This window comes from Pantherophis guttatus, chromosome 2 (genome assembly GCF_059756535.1).
Source record: "Pantherophis guttatus breed Tessera chromosome 2, ASM5975653v1, whole genome shotgun sequence".
Taxonomy (NCBI): domain Eukaryota; kingdom Metazoa; phylum Chordata; class Lepidosauria; order Squamata; family Colubridae; genus Pantherophis; species Pantherophis guttatus.
This window is the reverse complement of record NC_142064.1, coordinates 161,566,877-161,585,761: the sequence shown is the minus strand read 5'-3', so window position 1 is coordinate 161,585,761 and position 18,885 is coordinate 161,566,877. Positions and strand designations below refer to the sequence as shown.

Genomic DNA, 18,885 nt, shown 5'->3' with positions numbered 1-18,885 from the left:
GTTAATAGTTAAGATGCAACAAACCAAGTAGCATGTCTAATCGCAACACCTATAAAACCTTGATTTCCCTATTTAGGTAAGTAGTATGTATTGAACTTCTGTCTTCTTCTTACTTGTATTGTCTGGCCTCAAACAAGTGATCACTCTCTTCATTTTTCACTTACACATATAAAGCCTCTATTCAGAAACCAACATCTATGGCTACAACTACTGGGGATAAAACGGGTACAAAACTATGGTTGTGATGCCATTGTTAAAACTTTCAATAGGATTTACACACTGAAAATATTTGCAACCATCACCTTTTTCATTGTACAAATAACTAAAATATTTTGGAAAACAGACTAATGTGGACAGTTTGCACTGAAAATTGGGAGGTTGTGTCTGCGTTGTACTTGTTCCCCCCTCCCCTCCCCATTTATGTGCTATATGGGTTCCCGTAGAAGCTGCCACAGCTTAAGGAAGTGCTGTGTGGGAGAGGAGATTTGCATTCTCTTTTGGCTCACAGTGTTACCTGTTTGTTCTCAGCATTCTAGGATTAGTGGGAGTGAGGACAATTGCGGGGATGACTTCAAAACTGGAGAATGGAAAGTGTACAATGTATGAATATCTCCAATTTTTTATAAACAAACTACTGATTATAACTATTCTTGAGGGAGATGGGTAGTCTAGAAATATGAAATATAAATAATATATTTATAATATATGAATATATTATATATTATAATATATATAATCTATTTATAATATATAAAAATAAGAATGTTTTTATAGGGTGAAAAAAGGCTTACTGCTTAGTCTAAAATATGTTGCAGGATTTATTCTTTGACTGTCCTGCTCTATCTTCTATGGAGTTCAAATCATCTGGCAAGCACTAGTAACTTCTATGGGTCAGTCTGGGCCTTAATTTTATTATATACTAAAACAGGCACTCATAAGCTACTGTGTCTACTCTTAGTAGATGTCAGATGGCACAAGTTAATCTTTGTTGTAACATACTCCTGTAAATTTGTAATCGGTTTCATATTTAATATAAACTGATGAACCGGTTGACATTTTGCAATCAATAATTAAACTGTGTAATTGTTTGGACTGATAAGGAAAATGTGGAGAACTTCTGCCTAACATGATGTGAATCAGCTAATGATAAACAAACCTGTTTTAAAAAATCAACTTGACTTATGCAATAGTGATTACAACAATCCAGCAAGTCAAAATGATTAAAATGTTTTTGAAAACCATAGTGTCAAAATCATGGATCTATCTCAACAGTAGTGGGTGAGGAGATACTATTAATGCTAGAGCACCAAGCAAAATTAATGAAACATTAATTGTATAGATAGATTCTAAAAGAAGAATGGGCAACAATCTTCATTTTGCCCAAACCAATGACTTATGGAATGAGTTGATATTTTGTTCCAAACTGGAATTCATCAACTTATATTTTCTCATTAAAATATTTATCTTGCCTTTAGACAACATGTAGCAGATAAAGTAACAAGAGTCTAATAGCAGCTGAGAAGATTGTTGATTAAAACACATGATACCACAGATTTGTATTAAAAAAAACCTACCACAGCTCTGAGATGTATTGAATGATACAGTAGGTATGACTGATTGCTTTGTCTTTTGGAATTCAATGGGTACAAACATCATGAACAATGTGACTGGTATCTTCATTAAGTCCTTCCTCTGGTTTTCTGATTCAAGTGAACATGCAACGGATAAGCAAAGCATTCAGCTGGATTGCTTGTACACCTCCATGATCAATGAAGAGGCATTTCCTTTTATAGATAATACTGAAAGAGATTTTTTCGCTGGAGATCAAGATAGAAGTTAAGTTTTCTTTGAGCGGAGCTCAACTCGTGAACTTCATGGATGCCTCCAGGTAGTCTTCTTGGCAACAGTAGCCAAATGGTTTGCCACAACTACTTTCTAGAAGAATTGTGGTTGGTCGTACAGTCAGCCAAATGTTTAGACTGGATTTGGCATTTTTATCCACTTTCCCAAGGATGTGGCATGGGCAGATGTTGTTCGTTGGTATTAGACCTATTCTTATTTTCAGTCTAGCCTACAACCCTGAAAGTTTTTTGAATGCTTTTTCATCCAAGTACTAATAGGATTGAATTCTATTTAGTTTTTCAAGATCAGGGCAGAGCCAATGCAATAGAAATGGACATAAAATCAGTTCTATTGTTTCCACATATTTTCCTGAGAATAATGGTCTTGAAGAGGTTGGATTTTATCTTCCTTCTCCAAACAAAAATTTCTCAGCCTAGCCAACTTAACTAGAATAAGTGATGCTGGTGGTTGTTGTTACTTTTATTTATTTTATTACATTTATATGCAACACATCTTGCTAATAAGTGATTCTGGGAAGCTTACAACAAGAAAAAAACAATGGTCTATTGTTGGATATTAGTAGTTTAGGAATGGCTGACCTACACCAGAACCTGTATATGGGGAAACGTGAATAAATTCAATTATGGAAATAATTGCCCATTGGGGTTTAAGCACAAAGTAATTTATTTCAAGGAAACTGGAGCATTAGTGAATGCTTTTACACAAAACAGATGTTTTGTCTACTTTTGTCTATACATTTTGTTCATTTGAGAGCTTAAATCTTCAAGAAAGATTTGCTTTGCACAAAGGACAACTTTTGAAAGAGAGGCTTCTTCAGTTCTACTGAATGGTGGGGTGGGGGTGGGAGGAATGGAAGGCTTTTAACAGATTAACAGATTAACAGAGTTGGAAGGGACCTTATAGGTCATCTAGTCTAACCCCCCGCTCAAGTAGGAGACCCTACACCATTTCTAACAAATAGCAGTCCAATCTTTTCTTGAAAGTCTCAAGTGATGAAGCTCCCACCACTTCTGAAGGCAAGTTGTTCCATTGGTTGATTATTCTCACTGTCAGAAAGTTCCTCCTCATCTCTAGGTTGAATCTTTCCTTGGTCAGTTTCCATCCATTATTCCTTGTCTGGCCTTCAGGTGCTTTGATTTATATTCCTTGCAGTCATCTGGTCGTTTCTCTGAGATTTGTTGAGGCCACCTCGGGATTTATCTGTGCCCTCAGAGTCACCTGAATCAGAGTGCATCCTTCTATTCTGACCCTCCTCCCCTCATTCAGTCAAACAGAAGAAGCTTCTTGGATGAAACATCTTGAAGAAAACAAAGAAAGTCCAGTTGACTTTTGGAAAAAGCACCTTTGGGACAACCATGACCTGGATGACTGAGATGCTTGCTTTGGACATTTACCTGAAAGCAGTGGACCAAATTTATAATACAGAATGAAGCATAATTTATGGTAGAAGAATTAAGTAAACTTCACTGCAACAATTGACAGACTGGTGAGGCTATTATTCCAGTACAGAATGTACTAGGAAACTAAGGATTACCATAGTTTTCATAAAATTAAGATTAATATAAATTACTGTTTGGCGTGATGAGTAAGTTAAGAAGATTTGTCTATATTTTACTTCTCCAGGCATTTTAAAATCTATTTTAGAGTTCTTGGATTATTGCTGTTTTACTGCTGCATTTTCATGTTGCTTGTATTGCTGCTATTATTATTGGTGCTGAAGATATTTGTCTTATGGTTTTGTCTTTTGTTTAGCTTTATCTTTTTTATAATTAAAATATAATTCAATTATACTTGATGAAGAAAACTATGGCTATGAGATGATCTAGAAATGCAATAAATAAAAAAAAACATATTCTGAACAGAGCTCGGTTTATCATTTGAGGCCTGTGGCTTGTTTCTATTTTGTCAATGTTCTCTCATTTTTAAAAATAATTTTATATTGGAGAAAGCTTGGAAAATTTTTACTAATCGGTATTTGGGCTGCAAAATTCCAGATAAATATTAGATGGTACCCAAGAGTTTGACTTCAAAGTTCTTAGTATTCTTGTGCAGTACCAAGGAACTAAGGTACTTTTTCATTTAATTTTTTAAAAATTAAACTGATCTCTTCCGTAAGTGATGGAAACCTATCTTTATCCTTAACGTTTTTCTTCTGATGCAGGTAGCAATGGCTACAATTTCATGGAATGTCCATGGAGCCCTTGGCTCAGATTTCACAATTTAGTGGTGTATACCAACAATTCCATGAGTGTTTCATCTCATCCAATATACTAATGCTGCACATTGGCTACCTCATTGCCCATTTGTGGCTTTGTGGTGGCATAACACATCCGGTCAGGTTGTGGATCTTCAAGTGGCAAAGTAATGATGCACAATAACCTAACCACATTTTGACATGACATATTTATTTACCATGCACACCATCTCAATGTGGTGAATTGATCTTGAGTTTTAAATCTTGTTTTAATCAATTAATTTATTGTCAGTATAAAGCTTTTCCCACCAAGGCAATCAAGGCAAAAGAGAAGTCCAAATTATATCATACTGCTGTGATGCAAAGAACAAGCAAATCTGGAGGGAAAAGAAATATAAGTAAATTTGGACACTAATTCTTACTGTATTAGTACAGTAATACATTATTATTATTATACAGTATACATTACATTACATTATAGTGTAATGTATACACTAATTCTTCCTGGAGCAACTGATCATATTAGAATGATCAGTTGTTACAGTAACTGAGAGAAACAATTCTGAGAGAAGAAAAAAGCAAATATGTCATTATTTATTTATTGTGGAATAACAAGCTGCAAAAATATAGCTCCCTCTGAACAATAAAAGTAAAATGTTACCTTTCAAGGTGTTAATTAATTATTATTATGTTAATTATTATACTTTTTCACAACATCATTTATAATATAAATTATTTCATTATTCATTAAAAAAGGTATTATTAATTAGCACAGTGATTCTCCTCAGACTTCTGGAGGGGGCTGTGATGTCATCACAGTGGGTCCACGAAGGCTTGAAGAAATGTTATGAGTTAAGTTTTGGGGGTCTGTGGCCATGGTCCGTGGCCACAAAAGGTATTTAAAGGGAGTCCGTGGTGAAGAAAAAGTTTAGAACCACTGAATTAGCATCCTTCCTTTCCCTCTGAATTGTGTGAGCAACAAAGCTGGCAACGACAATAAAAAAAAAGTTATGTTTAACATAAAATTAATAATTAAACCTATTAGTCAACTAGTAAATAAATCTTAATTATAATTAATAACAGCATTAGTTAATTAGAATATAAATTATAATAATTATTAATTGTAAAGAAAACCATAATGGCATGTGGAGTTACTCAAGAATAGTTTTCTTTATTGTTATTCACCTACAGACAGAAACTTGCCAGACTCAAGCAACTGTTTGCATAACTACACATATATATTCTAGGATCTAGGGATCTAGGGAGGAGCCATTTTAATCCTCTTTCTCCTGACCAAACTTTCCAAGCTCAGTTGCTTCTTTGCCCATGGAAAGCAGCCCTTCCCTCCTGGGAATCCAGATGATATTCCATCAAATCAAATCAAATCAAATCAAATCAAATCAAATCAAATCTATCAATTAATTTAATTAATCAACATCCCCTTTTCTTGTTAAGCTCTAAATAAAATATTTTCTTTAATATAATATAAATATTATATTCTTTAATATAATATAAATAAAATTATTTAACTAATGATTAATTTTGAAAATGAGTCATTTATATGAAATACTTAAATAATTATTTCAAAATAATTAAAGAGGCAAATTACGAACTTATTTTCTAAGGAGAGAGAAAGATTGGCCAAAAGGTCTCAGAAAAAGATTTTCTACTATTTGCCTGGAAAATTAGTTGTTGTTTCTAGTAACATGTAATGGAAATTTTCTTAATTAAATTTGAATTATGAGATTTTAAAGATTTATAAGATGAGGTTTACTAGAGGTGGGATGAGGTTTACTAGAGGTGAGATTTTGGGATGAAATATTAGAGAACGTGTTAAATTGCTGTAAATGTTTGTACTTAGTGAAGGGGAAATTCATACACAAACATACACACACACACACATACGTGTATGTATGTGTGTGTGTGTGTGTTCCCTTGTTACCACCTTCTTTTACCTTTTTTTCTTTTTCCACTTTCTATTTTTTTCTTTTTAATATTTTTCTTAGTTTGTACCGTATTAGTTTTTTTATCTTTGTATTTGAAACTTTAATAAAAAATATTATTAAAAAAAGAAAGAAAATTGGCTCCTGACCTTGCAGGATCTTTACTTATAATTCAGTGATAAAAATGCCTGGAATTGTTAGTCCTGCATTTTAAAAAGTGGAAAAGAAACTAGTGAGCAAAACCTGAGTGAATATCGTAGCTATTGACCCTGGAAGCAGGCTAGCAGGGAACTCTGTTCTTTCCAAGCTCTTGCTGAATTCAAGCTCTTTGTTCCATCTCGCCATCTTCTCTGGAATCTCTTTTAAAAAGCCCCAGAAACTAATGAGAGGATTGTTTAGTGTTTACCTAAAGTGAGAAGTAGACAAGCTTTGCTCTCTTGCCGAGAGAACTGGGAAAAAGCATGACAAAAGTTCATTGTCAGCTTCTTGTGAATTTCTGATAAATTTCTTTAAGCTCATGCTCAGAAAAATTGGATGTGCCCCTTTCCTCTCCCGCCCCTCCTTCCCTTGGGTATTTTGGGACTGTTCGTTTCCTGAAATAAAATGCCTGGCACTTTAAAACCAGCTGAAAATTTTGGGGCTTTGCTCCCTTCCTCATTTGCTACCTTTAAAAATACTTCCATTGAAGTAATTGAGATACAGGATGTCCTCAACGTACTACCACAACTGAGCCCAAAATTTCTGTTAAGTAAGCGAGACATTTGTTAAGTGAGTTTTGCCCCATTTTTACCACCTTTCTTGCCACGGTTGTTAAGTGAATCTCTGCAGTTGTTAAGTTAGGAACACGGTTGCTAAGTGAATCTGCCTCCCTCATTGACTTTGCTCGTCAGAAGGTCCCATAAGGTGGATCACATGATTCCAGGACATTGCAGCTGTCATAAATATGAACCAGCTGCCAAACATCCAAATTTTGATCACATGACCATGGGGATGCTGCAATGGTCATAAGTATGAATAATAGTTATATGTCACTTTTTTCAGTGCCGTTGTAACTTCGAACTGTTGTAAGGTGAGGACTACTTGTATACTTCAAGTCACTTACAGGTAGTCCTTAACTTGCAACCACAACTGAACCCAAAATTTCCATTGCTAAGAGAGACAGTTGTTAAATGATTTCCCCCCCCATTTTACAACCTTTCTTTCCACAGTTGTTAAGTGAATTGCTGCATTTGTTAAGTTAGCAACATGGTTGTAAAGTGAATATGGTTTCCCCATTGACTTTGCTTGTTGGAAGGTCACAAAAGGGGATCACATGACCCCAGGACACTGCAACGGTCATAAATATGAGCCAGATGCCAAATGTCCAAACTTTAATCGTGTCACCACGAGAATGCTGCAACAGTCGTAAGTGTGAAAGACAATCACAAGCCACTTTTTCCAAAGCTGTTGTAACTTCAAACGGTCACTAAATGAACGGTTGTAAGTCAAGGACTACCTGTAACAGGATTCAATCACATTGTGTGAGCCGCTGCTACGATACCCCTCACTCTGAAGTTTCTAAGGACAACTATCGCCATGTCACTCAAAGCACATTGGAATAGGAAAGTCTACACTTAGCTTTCCTAGGGATTCAGTGTGACTCATGATAGCTAGGTCAAAAGACCTTCAATCATCACTTGAGCATTCATCCCACCAGGCCTCTGTCACAAGCAATTGTTCAGCACTCAAGGACTGCCTGTATATCACAATTGTATGCAGCAACAAATGGCTGGTTCTAACAACATTTCATCACCAATGGACTCACCCCGTATTAACAGTGAAATTACACCTTTTATCTGCACATCCGGAGAAGAAATGAATCCAGAACTAGTATTAGTTTTGCTTTATCTTCTTGTGCATCTATGGAAATGCAGTCAAATATATTTTGGAACAATCTTCTCCCTGGATCAGACTCACAGACTCTTACTTAGGGAGTTTTTCAACTTTCAATTTCCAAACATTAAGGTAAAGGTAAAGGTTCCCCTTGCACATATGTGCTAGTCATTCCGGACTCTAGGGAGTGGTGTGCATCTCTGTTTCAAAGCCGAAGAGCCAGCACTGTCCGAAGACGTCTCCATGGTCATGTGGCCAGCATGACTAAATGCCAAAGGTGCACAGAACGTTGTTACCTTCCCACCAAAGGTGGTCCCTATTTTTCTACTTGCATTGTTTACGTGCTTTCAAACTGCTAGGTTGGCAGAAGCTGGGACAGGTAACGGGAGCTCACCCCGTTACGCGGCACTAGGGATTCGAACCGCTGAATCGCCAACCTTTCGAGCCACTTTCGACTTTTCAAGCTCAGTGTCTTAGCCACTGAGCCACCGCGTCCCTTAACATTAAGGGTGCTCAAAAGCTGGGACCTGCCTTGGGGATTGTAAAGATATTTTGGTCACTTTAATAAATTTAGATGTGCTTGGTAAATAACTACATAAATATCATAACTTTTTAACATTTTTTTGTTTCATTTCCTATCTGCAGCTCAAAGGACTGTTCCCATCAATGAACAACCCCCCACCCCCCACCCCCAATGAGGATGTGTTCTAGCTATTCTTTGGATTTATTTTTATTATTTTTCTCTGTCCCTTTTAAATGAAGAATTAATAAATTTGATCGGAACTGTTCGATCAAAGAGTGCAATTGGCAGGGCAGAAATGAAAACATTTGGGCCTCAGTTTCTTATATCTCCATCCTACGAGAGAGATGGGCAGTTAAGAAGTTTGAGAGCGAGAAGGAACCGAGTTCCATCTGAGGATGGAGGATGAGTGAGGGATAGGCAGAGAATTAGGAGGAGTCTTGAATATTTGATCTTGATTGTCCCAAAGGTGCTTTTTCAGGAGGCAACTGGACTTCCTTGGTTTTTCTTTGAAGACGTTTTGCTTCTCATCCAAGAAGCTTCTTCAGCTCTGACTGCATGGTGGGGAATGGGAGGATTCAGCCACCATCCAATCAGAGGTGAAGAAGCTCCTTGGATGAGAAGCAAAACGTCTTCAAAGAAAAAACAAGAAAGTCCAGTTGCCTCCTGAAAAAGCACCTTTGGGACAACCATGACCTGGATGACTGAGAATCGCTACAGACTTCATCGGGATTGCTTTCTGCATCCCCTCATCATGTCGACCACTGTGTGATTTTTAGAGTTGAGATTTTCTGGATTTAGAAGGTATTGGGAGACAGGAGGGGGAATCTGATGCTGTAAGTAGTCCTTGACTTACGACCACAATTGAGCTCCCAATTTCTGTTATTGAGACAGAATTTTGCCTCATTTTGTGACCTTTCTTGCCACGGTTAAGTGAATCCCTGCAGTTGCTTAGTTAATGTGGTTGGTAAGTGAAAAATGGCACCCCATTGACAAAAGGGGTCACATAACCCCGGGACACTGCAATCGTCATAAATATGAATCAGCTGCCAAGCAACTGAATTTTGATCACATGACCATGGGGATGCGGCAAAAGTCGTAAGTGTGAAAAACGCTCATAAGTCCCTTTTTCTCAGTGCTGCTTGTAACTTCAAACGGTCACTAAATGAACTCTTGCAAGTCAAGAACTATCTGTACTTTTTTCTATGAAATCAAATTCAATGCATTAAGGGGGGAGGGGGAAGGGGAATTATTGAAGAGGGTGAGAAAATCAGCCCGGGAATCAGAGAAATAGCAAATGCAATTGACTTTTTTTTCTCTGTTGCACGGATTCCAATAAATAAATATATAAAATGAGTAGAAACTCATAAAAAGATGGTGATTAACAGAAGCTTTCAAGGAGCTTACAAATGAAGTTCCCACATTCAGGTGAGGTACATAAATACCGGAAACTGTAAACCGTTTCATTATTCAACAATGTTATTAAGAAACTGTTGGAGAATAAATTTGAGTTTTGCATATACTATTTTATTATTATTTTTAAAAAGACTTGTACCCACATCAGAAGAGAAAATCTATTTTCCATTTATTTTCTTGCCCAGTCTTTTTTTGCTTTCTCCAGGGGATCGTCTTCAAAGAAGTACCTAGTACCTAAAGAGCCATGGAAGGGTACATTAGCGATCAGTAATGATATTGAGGTCTTGAATGTCTTTTCTTACGCACAAATGCCTCATCCAGTCTCTTTTCCTTCACAACATACCTTTTATGTTTACTGGTTTAAACATATATTTAGTGGCTCAACCATCATATGATGACGCTTTTCTTCCTGGATGAAAGATGCTTGCAAAGATGCAAGGATTCTTTGAAAATCAAATTTGTGATTTTTCTATTGCAAATGATCCTTTTGATAAAATGAGAAGCATTATATAAAAATTAATAAATATAGGGTCCCAGGACTACTACCTACCAAAGCCTCAGTATTCTTTCTGTAAAGAGTTATATCATAATAAAGTGTTTTAAGAAACCCTACTATTCTATTGTATAAAATAAATTGTATTCTAAAAAACAGAGGAATCACATGCATTGTAGACAAATAATTTATTGTTTACAGAAGTATCCTCTATTGTCTGCATAGTATTAAGGTAATAATAGTCCCTATGTAATTAATTGAACCACTGGAGACTTGGGTGAAATGTTACCCATTTACCAGCAGATGATACTCTTCACTTGGAGAAGATGGATACCCATGCTTGGCTGCCTAATACTAAAGGACCTGAAAAATAAAAACAAAAACCCACCACACACTGGGCATTTAACATTCTGTATAATTTGAAATAAAATAATTGTATCATGTCTAAGTTGTATATTTACAACACTATAAGATCCGGCATGGTTTCTGCATTGGTATCCAGATATTACTGGTAGTTACAACAAATAATGTGCAAAAAATGAAGAGGAAGCATGTATCTCACAGGGGTGAGAAAAACTCGCATTTGTGAAGAATCTTGCAATTCCACTAATTTTGAATCTTCATTTGACAATCAGGTCTCTGTGTCCTTAGAATAGAATACAGCTGGAAGGGACCTTGGAGATCTTCTAGTCCAACCCCCTACTCAAGCAGGAGAACCTATACTAGTCTCTTCTTAAATACCTTCAGTGATGGAGCACCCACAAATTCTTTTTCTTTTTTTTTAAATTTTAAGTTAATTTATTATTATTTATATATTAACATACATAAATCATAATATATAATATATAACAATATACACAATACAAACAATCAACAAGTGCTCCCCCACCCCTCGGGATCATTCCTGCTTCCAAAATCTTAAAGCTTCTTCTGGTGGTGGTATCCCCCTTCCTCCCAAAAACACATATATTAGGAACTGTTTCCAGATTCCATTGAATTCATTTACTTTCATTATGCCTCTCCTTAGTTTAATATTACAAGTCAGTTTATCATTTATGGCAATATCCCATACTTCCTTATACCATTCTTCCAAACAATAATCACCTCATGTCTTCCAGTTCCTAGAAATCATTAACCTTGCTGCGGTCAACAAATTTGTTATCAACTCTTTAGTCTCTTTTTTACACTTTATATCTTCCAATAGTTTTTTTTTTTTTTAATTTGATTTATATGCCGCCCTTCTCCGGAGACTCAGGGCGGCTTACAATGTGCTCAGCAATAGCCTTCATCCTTTTGTATATTTATACAAAGTCAGCTTATTGCCCCCACAACTGGGTCCTCAATTTACCTACCTTAGAAAGGATGGAAGGCTGAGTCAACCTTGAGCCTTGGCGAGAGTGAGAGTAATGCTACCTTTGGTGCCTCTTCTACCTTTATTCCTACAATTTCTTCAATCTCATACCATCTTTCCCATACCATCTTTCCTAAATTTTCCCTCTCCTCTTCCTCCAACAATATTTTATAAATTCCACTAATTAAGCCTTTTATCCCTTTATTTTCTTCCTTTACAGTTTCATTTTTTTCCAATTAATTCCTCGAACCTCATTAACTCTCTACACTCTCCATTTTCTCTTATCCAGTTTTTAGTCCATTGTTCCACTTGGCTGTAATTTAACCAAGACAACCATTTTCCTCCTAGAACCTCTTCCAATTCCCCACGTGTCCTCATTCCTCCTAACCATTCCCTTAGTTTCATTTTATTTTTTTCTTTTAAGATTTTATTCACTTTATTCTTCAAATTCCCTGGGAACTTTTCCAAGATTACTACTGGTGATAATGGAGAGTTCTTTGGAATCAGCCTCCCTTTATATTTACTCCAAATTTCCCAATGAAACTTCAGGAGAGGATTGTTTATACTTTCAACCCATTTCTTTCCACCCTCCATAAAAAATATATTTTCCAGCTTCCATTCTAATTTGGTTTTAATTTTAGATTTATCTTCCAACCATTCCAATTCTCCTATTCCTAAAATTGCCTCTATAACATGTATAAGTCTATTAGCGACATAATATAATTTAATATTTGGGAGTCCTAAACCCCCTTTTTTTTGGCTTAGATACCACTTATTTTTATTTATCCTCACTTTCTTATTCCCATTACAATAGTTATTTAGTATTTTCTGCCAATTCTTTAACTCTAAATCTGATATTATTATTGGTAGCATCCTAAAAGCAAAATTAATCTTTGCTAAAATCTTCATTTTTACTAAAGCAATTCTTCCAAACCATGATAAATTCAACCTTTTATATTTATTCAAACTTTCCAAAATCTCCTTCTTTAAGCTGCCTATATTTTCCTTTTCTAACTTCTCCAATTTTTTTGTAATTCTAACTCCCAGGTATTTAATATGATCTTTAATTCTCATTTTGCTTCGCTTCCCTTCTCAATCCTTCTCTTCCCTTTTAGTATAATTAAACAACATCAACTCAGATTTTGACCAATTTATTCTTAATCCAGTTATTTCTTTAAATTCTTTTAGATGCCATCCAATTCTTTCCATCTTATCTACTATGTTCTTAACTGTTAACAATGTATCATCAGCAAACATATTTAGTTTTATTTTACTTATCCCTTCTATCTCCCCATCATCTCTCAATGCATTGGCCAATAGTTCCATAACCAATACAAATAGGACAGGTGAGAGTGGGCACCCTTGCCTTGTTCCTCTGGCGAGTCGTATCTTGTCTGTAACTCCATCATTCACTACCACTAAGGCAGAGTTCCGAGAATATAATTGATCTATTACAACTTTGAATTTGTTTCCAAACCCCATTCTGTCTATTACCATCTTTAATGCTTGCCAGCTCACACAATCAAAGGCCTTAAAAATGTCTAAGACTAATATCCCCACTTTAAGCTTTAGATTTTTAATCTCGTGAATTACATTTAACACTCTTCCAACCAAATTATGCATTTGTCGACCCATTACAAATCCACATTGATCTTCCCTTATATAATTACCTATACAATTATTCATTCTTCTTGCTAAAATAGTTGAAAAATTTTTTGCATCTTGATTTATTAATGATATAGGTCTGTACGAGTCAGGGAGCGTCGGATCCTTATCTGGTTTAGATATTAATATTATTAACGACTGCTCCCATGATTCTGGAATCTTTTCCCCTTCTAATATTGCATTATACAGCTTTAATAATTTCGGTACTAATAATGTTTTAAATATTTTATAGAATTCTGTTCCTAATCCATCTACCCCAGGTGATTTACCCACCTTCAAACTTTCAATTACTTCTACAATTTCCCTTTGCGATAAACTCCTTTCCATTAATTCTTTATGCTCCGTTTCCAGAGCCCTTTTTATATATTTCCCAATATAAGCTTCCATTCTATCCTTCTTAACCTCCTTACCCTTGTACAACTCTTGATAAAATTCCTGGAATATTTTTAACTTTCCTTTCATCGTACTACAATAATTCCCCAATTTATCTTTCACTATACCCATTGAATTTTTAGCTTTCTCCTTTTGTGTGAGCCTGGCAAGCATCTTGGAATTTTTATTACTATTTTCAAAAAATTCTCTTTTCATGTATATTAAATTATTCTGAACTTCCTCTAAATTTTTATTCTCTAATTCTTTTTTCTTATCTTGTAATTCTATTAATTTCTGTTTATTTCTTGTATGCCAATACTCTTTTTCCAATTTCTTGATCTATTCCTCTAATTTTTCCCGTAATACAGCTTCTTGCCTTTTAACACTACAGGCTTCCCTAATACATATTCCCCGTGTCACCGCCTTCATGGTATCCCACACCAATCTCGTTGTTATTTCTCCTTTTTCATTAATTTCCCACAATTTCTGAAGGCAAGCTGTTCCATTGGTTAATTGTCCTCACTGTTAGGAAGTTTCTCCTTAATTCCAGGTTGCTTGCTTCTCTCTTTTGTCAGTTTCCAACCATAATTTCTTTTCCTGCCCTCTGGTGCTTTGTAGAATAATTTGACCCCCTCTTCTTGATGGCAGCCCCTCAAATACTGGAATATTGCTATCATGTTGCCCCTAATTCTTCTTTTCTTTAGACTAGCCAAACCCAAATCCTGCAGGCGTTCTTCATATGTTTTAGTCTCCAGGCCTTTGATCATCTTAGTTGCTCTTCTCTGAACTTCTTCCAAGGTCTCAACATCGTTTTTGTAGTATGGTGACCAAAATTGGCTGCAGTATTCCAGGTGTGGTCTTACTAGGGTTTTATAAAGCAGTACTAATACTTCACGTGATCTTGATTCTATGCCTCTGTTTATACAGCCCGGGATTGTATTAGCTTTTTTGGCTGCTGCCACACACTGCTGCCTCATATTCAAGTGATCATCCACTAGGACTCCAAGGTCCCTCTCACAGTTACTGTTTTTGAGCCAGGTCTCGCCTAATCTGTACTCATACCTTTGATTTTTCCTGCCTAAAAGTAAAACTTTACTTTTCTCCACATTAAAATTCATTTTGTTGGATAGGGCCCCATTGTTCAAGTTTTGTCAAGATCTTTTTGGATCCTGAGCTTGTCTTCTGGGGTGTTGGCTATTCCTGCCAGTTTACTGTCATCTGCAAATTTGATGAGTTCCCTCACCTAAGTCAGCTATGAAGATATTGCAGAGTCCTGGCCTAAGACGGAGCCTTGTGGTACCTCAATACTTACTTCTCTCCATGTGAATGTAGTTCCATTAAGGACTACTCATTGAGTACAGTTTGTCAGCCATCTACAAATCCATCTGGTGGTGATGTTGTCTATTCCACATTTTTCTAGCTTACCAAGAAGTAGGTTGTGGTCTACTTTGTTGAATGCCTTGCTGAAGTCTAAGTATACAACGTCCACAGCATTTAGCTGGTGTACTACTTTAATCACTTGATCAAAGAATGGAATAAGATTGGTTTGGCATGATCTGTTTTTAACAAACCCATGCTGGCTACTAGTTATAACTTTATTTGCTTCAAGTTGTACGCAGATCTGTTTCTTGATTATCTTTTCCAGGATCTTCCCAGGTATTGATGTTAGACTGATTGGTCTGTAGTTTCCTGGGCTATGACCTCATTTCATCAATTTAAGAGTGGTGCTCACTCTTTTTTTTTTTAACCTGGATGAAAGAGGCTTGCAAAGATGCAAGGATTTTTTGAAAACCAATGTTTGTGATTATTAATGCAAAGATTATTCTATTGTAAATGACCCTGAGATTTTTAATAAAATGGGAAGCACTATATAAAAATTAATAAATATAGTGTTCCAAATACATGAATTTTAGTCTAATTTTATAATTATTTTAAGGCCTAAACTTTTCTGAATCTCACAAAGGCTTAGGCCTTAAAATAATAACAATTTTTTAAAAAAACTACAGGTTTTAAAGGTGTTACAGACTCCAATTTATAAATACAATAAGTATGATATAATTTTGGGACTTTTGTATTCTTCAAATTTTGTAAACTTTCTATGGCAAGTGTATTCTTCCATCATAATTGTCGTACATTATATTCCTATGCATCTGTTTAACCCTTAGATGAACAAAGAAAGCAACGCATCTTTATGCAATTCATTTTTACCTTTTAAAATCATTCGTTTGTACTTCTTTTTGACCAATTTCTGAATTCAACTTAATTCAATGCAAGGTTACTTGGTATAGGATTAATAATCTTTGTTGCCTTCTTTATTAGTCCTTTATTATTTCTAGTAATTTATACTGGTTAATTTTATGGATGGCTTTACAGTGCAAATATGAACAACTACCTGTTGTGGTCCGCCAGCAGCCTGTGGAGCTGGCAGCAGAGTCAGACAGTGAGGAGGCTGGGAAGGAACATGGGCCAGTCCTGAAGACTGGTAAAGGCTCGGATGAGGGCTCTGCGTCGGAGGCAGAGATGAGGCCAGGGCCATCTGGGAGTTATGTGCGGACTCTGGAGCCTCCAGAGTCAGACATCAGAGAGGTAGAGGAACAGGAGGAACCTGTTCCTAGTGCGTGCATGTGCAGAGCTGCCAGAAGGCAAGAACAGTTAAAACAAAAGGGATGACTCGGGAGTAAGGCTTGGAGATGATTGGCCCCTCCCATAAGACATAAAGGAAGAGCAAAGGCACGTGGGCCTTTGCAGGAAGCAACGTTGTGGATGGTGTCAGTTTGTACTTTGAAGCTCCGATTTTGACTCTGTGTTTCTGTGTGGCCTTGCCAAGATAATTGCCAATTAGGTCTTTGGCAGCATGTCAAAGAAGGTGAGTGTTTACCAGCCTTATCCAAAGGACTGTGGCAGACTTCTGTTGAACTATTTATAATAGTTGATTCAGCACGTGCTGTGAATGAAAAGAATTCACAGCCAATAACATTTTAAAAAAGGAGTTTTGGGACTAATTGTATGCTTTTTACTATATCAGGAAGCCTAGGTCAAAACACTACCCCCTCTTCAATCCAACCTGATCTCTAAAGGTTTGACAAAGCAACTGATTGGAATGCTTGTTCCACATCTGCTGGTGGTAACTATTGCCACTTCTGAATAAGGGCATCAACCCATAGTTATGAACAATTAGTGCAATTAGAAAAACAGGTAGTAGTTCTCATTGTCATCTCTCCTTCTTGAGAAAAATCTCTGCAGTTAATTCCTTTCTCACTGGGGATTGTTTTGACAACACCATGAATGAAGGAGAAAACAATCCAGTGTGACTGCTTTTTTTTTTTACAATTAATTTTAATTGCCTCATGTAAGCTGAAGCAAAGCTCCAGGGAAGAATTATTGTAGAGATGTTTGGACCGTTTGCAAGCACACCAACATTAAGAGCTGCGGTGGCGCAGTCGTTAGAATACAGTACTGCAGAATACTTCTGCTGACTGCCGGCTATTTGGCAGATCGAATCTCACCAGGCTCAAGGTTGACTCAACCTTCCATCCTTCCTAGGTGAGTAAAATGAGGACCCAGATTGTTGGGGACAATATGCTGACTCTGTAAACTGCTTAGAGAGGGCTGTAAAACACTATGAAGCGGTATATAAGCAGGGGTGGGCTCCTGGGGGTTTGGCAGGGTTTGGGTGATCCTCTAGCCAAGGATTGCCGAGGTTCGGCAAACCCCCAAATGCCATCTGTGGCTGGCCACACCCACCCCACCCCTCCCAGGACTCTCCACGTGGCCCATTCATCATTCCAGGTAAGTGCAAGGGCCATGCGGAGGGTCTGGAAGGGCAAAAAACGGGCCTACCAGAGGTTCTGGAAGTCTGGAAATGGGCCTGTTTCTGGCCTCCAGAGGGCCTCCGGACCCCGGGGGAAGCAGTTTTCACCCTCCTGGAGGCTTGAGGAAAACCTCAGGAGCCTGGGGAGGGTGAAAAATGCCTCCCCTGCTGTGATGCAGATGATCAACTAGGCCATGCCCACCATGGCCACGCCCACCCAGCAACGGGGCAGCGAACCTGTTGCTAAAGGATCTGAAGCCCATCCCTGTATGTAAGTCTAAGTGTTATTGCTATCTGAGATGGAAGTGTAAGATTGGGACTGCCGCCAAAGCAGCAAGTGTAAAAAAACATCTTGCTGCAAAGATGTTGATGCAATAAGACAATTTGATAGGTGTTAGATCAGGCGCAGGAAATGAAGACGTGACCAGCTCGATACATTTAGTAACTTTATTTGTTACAAGGTATAAGACAAGACTGCAGGCGCGCTGCCGGAGCTCTCCTTATATTCGCTCCGGCAGTTGCACCGCCCCTTGACAGGGATTCAAATTTTCCCGCCCGATGGCTAGCAGCCAATCTGGGCGGATGTCCTTATAAGGACATAACACTCCTCCCCCCTTAGTCCGGAAACTGTCAAACCTCAATAAAAGTCACGTAATCGCGCAGGTACGTAGGACGCCTCGGCACCCTAGCTGACCTGCACAGTCTCACTTCTTCTCCGCCCCCGACCTGGATGGACGGGGCTCCTGTGCCTCCTGGTTCCCACCCCCGGAACCGGGCTCGGTTCGGCTGGCGAGTGTGCGGGGTCACCCTCAGCGCCTCCGGCCGGACCGCAAACCTTGGATGGCTGGTTCTGGTAGTCTTCTTCCTGGCCTGTGGATCTATCGCCTCGTCTCGGTTGCTCGGTTCCGACCCGGGAAGAGCGTCTGAGTCTCGGTAAGTCCCAGGCTGTCACTTGCTCCTCCCTGGTCTCCCGGGTGCTGCGGTTCGGTTGCGGTTCGGCTTGCTGTCGCCTGGGGGGTGGTTCCGCTCGGTGCCCTCGGGTCCGGTCCGTCGGCTATGGGTGGTGTTGGCTCGCATCGTGTTGCTCAACCTCGCAGGGGTGGCGTAGGTCCCCTCGGTTGGGCTGGTGTTGGTCTACCCCGTCGGGTTGGCGGCGGTCGACCCGGTCGGGATGTTGTTGAGGGGCTACCTCTGCGGAGCGGCGGAGGTCTCCCCTGCCGGGGTGGTGCAGGTCTCCCTGGCCGGGTTGTTGTCGGCTTTCCCTTCCCCCTAGTCCCTGGTCTACCGCTGGTTGGTGCCTGGGGTCATCTGGGCCGGGTTGTTGTTGCCGGGCTGTCTTCTGAGGTGGGCGGGGGTCCCCCTCGCCAGGGAGTCATGTGCCACCC

At 38.3% G+C, this 18,885-nt stretch overlaps 1 long non-coding RNA gene across 2 annotated transcripts; it reads right to left on the bottom strand.

The window, feature by feature from the left end:
* Positions 1–2,563: 2,563 nt before the first annotated feature.
* On the bottom strand, positions 2,564–11,753 carry LOC117660624 (uncharacterized). Of its 2 annotated transcripts, XR_015731939.1 has the most exons (4): positions 11,654–11,753; positions 9,952–10,664; positions 4,276–4,434; positions 2,564–3,160 (listed from the first exon to the last, which is right to left on the bottom strand). It is a non-coding gene; the product is annotated as an uncharacterized LOC117660624 (long non-coding RNA). The 2 variants fall into 2 exon arrangements; XR_015731938.1 differs by lacking the exons at positions 2,564–3,160; positions 4,276–4,434 and adding an exon at positions 4,441–5,041.
* Between the last annotated feature and the right edge of the window lie 7,132 nt (positions 11,754–18,885).